This window comes from Macadamia integrifolia, chromosome 12 (assembly GCF_013358625.1).
Source record: "Macadamia integrifolia cultivar HAES 741 chromosome 12, SCU_Mint_v3, whole genome shotgun sequence".
NCBI lineage: Eukaryota > Viridiplantae > Streptophyta > Magnoliopsida > Proteales > Proteaceae > Macadamia > Macadamia integrifolia.
In genome coordinates, this window is record NC_056568.1 from 3,317,750 (window position 1) to 3,319,957 (window position 2,208).

At 41.4% G+C, this 2,208-nt stretch overlaps 1 non-coding gene across 1 annotated transcript; it reads right to left on the reverse strand.

Annotated features, from left to right (window-relative positions):
- Positions 1 to 296: 296 nt before the first annotated feature.
- LOC122058516 lies at positions 297 to 403 on the reverse strand. The gene has a single exon (XR_006133812.1). It is a non-coding gene; the product is annotated as a small nucleolar RNA R71 (small nucleolar RNA).
- Positions 404 to 2,208: the final 1,805 nt, after the last annotated feature.

The following is a 2,208-nucleotide window of genomic DNA, read 5'->3' on the forward strand; positions in this document are numbered from 1 at the left end:
CACAAGCCCAGGGCAATAATTTTGAACTCAAATCTCAATACATCACTATGTTGCCCCACTTCCATGGGTTGACCTCTGAGGATGCATACCTATTTCTAAGGGAATTTGAAGAGGTATGTGTTCTAATTAAGATCCAACAGCTTTCTGATGATGCTGTTAAGCTTAGGTTTATCACTTTTGCATTGAAAGACCAAGCTAAGAAGTGGTTGTATGGGTTACCCACAAATTCCACAACCTCATGGGAACAGTTCACAGTTGTCTTCCTTAAGAAGTTTTTCCCAACTCACAAGACCAATAAGCTTAGAAGTGATATCCTTCAGTTTAGGCAAAAGCCTAGTGAGTCATTTTCCAAACTTATGGAGAGATTCAAGGATCTACTCCAAGAATGCCCTCACCATGGCCTAGACCTATAGCATTTATGTCAAATAATTTATGAGGGTATTGATTACCCAACTAAACAAATGATAGAGTCTATGTGCCCTGAGGGATTCACATCCTTTACAGATGAAGGAAAGGCATGGGAATTCTTACTTGACTTAGCTGACAAAACCCGTGAGTGGGAATCAACCCAAGAGAGTGAAAGAACCATAGGAGGAAAAGGATATTATGTGGATGGGATAGTAGCCAAGGAAGCCCATTTGGATAGCCTAATCAAGAGGATTGAGGCTATTGTTCCTAGAGAGCCATCATCAGTCAATTTGGTTAAGATTTGTGCTTGGTGCCAATTCCCTGGACATGTCATAGAAGAATGCCCCAACACCTCTGGGGGCGCTTCTAATGATAGTGTTAATGCCTTATACTAAAATAATCCATATAGTAACACCTACAATCCAGGATGGAGAAATCACCCAAATTTCTCTTGGAATCAGGGCAACCAAGCAGGACCTTCCAATTTCTATAATCAAGGTCAACCTGGACCCCAAAGGCCTCCCTTTACACAACAATCTTTTTCCCAAAATACTTTTCCTAGGTCAAATGTAGGACCTCAGGCGAGTTTTCCTAGGGCCCCTCTCCTATCATCTTATCAGCAACCCCCTGGGTTTACCAACATTGGAGAGGCAAGTAGAATTAGTGACTTGGAAAAAAATATGGCCCTCCTCATGACAAGCCATCAAAATCTTATGAGAGAACTCACTCAAGTTGTCTCAATTATGCGTGAGAGGGAGAAAGGAACTTTACCCAGTCAACCAGAGCCTAACCCTAGGCATCATCAGCCTGTTAGTTCACAAGGACCAACTAATGCACCACTGAATATAGCACAAGGTCAGACCCAACAAGGGCCCTCTAACCAATGCAATGTTGTTTATGCCCTTAGGAGTGGTAGAGAGTACCTACAGAGCATTCCTAAATCTTCCCCATCTATTACTCCTGTTAACTCTTCTTCAATTGAGGACACAAGTGTGCCTCTTGTTCCAGGTTCGTCTGATGAACCTAAAGATTTTTCTGAAACTAAAAATGATTTGGTTGAGGAAACCAAAAATGATTCTTCTAAACAGGGACAAATCCCTAACAGTCCTTATGTTCATCCTATCCCATTTCCTAATCGCTTGGTACACAAAAAGAAGACTGCTTCCATGGATAAAATTTTAGAAGTCTTCAAAAAGGTAGAAGTGAACATCCCTCTTTTGGATGCCATATCCCAGATCCCCGCCTATGCAAAGGTACTGAAAGATTTGTGTACTCACAAACGTATCACTAGTGTGCCCAAAAAGGCGTTCTTGGCAGGTAACATTAGTTCCATAATTACTCAGCCTATAGCAGCCAAGTATAAGGATCCAGGGAGCCCTACCATATCTTGTGTCATAGGCAACACCTATATTGAGCATGCCTTACTTGACCTTGGCGCAAGTGTGAATCTTTTACCTTACCATGTGTACAAGCAACTAGGATTGGGAGAATTGAAAGCCACTGGAACTACTCTTCAGTTGGCAGATAGGTCTGTTAAGATTCCTAAAGGGATGGTTGAGGATGTCTTACTAAAGGTGGGGGAATTTATTTTCCCTGTTGATTTCATTGTGTTAGATACTAAGCCCTTCTCAACCAAGGATGAGATTCCTATAATTCTAGGAAGACCATTCTTGGCTACCAGTAATGCATTAATCAATTGCCGGAATGGTTTCCTAAGATTATCTTTTGGTAACCAAACTGTTGAGTTTAACATGTTTAGGATTGGCAAGCAACCACATATGGAAGAAGAGATCAATATGC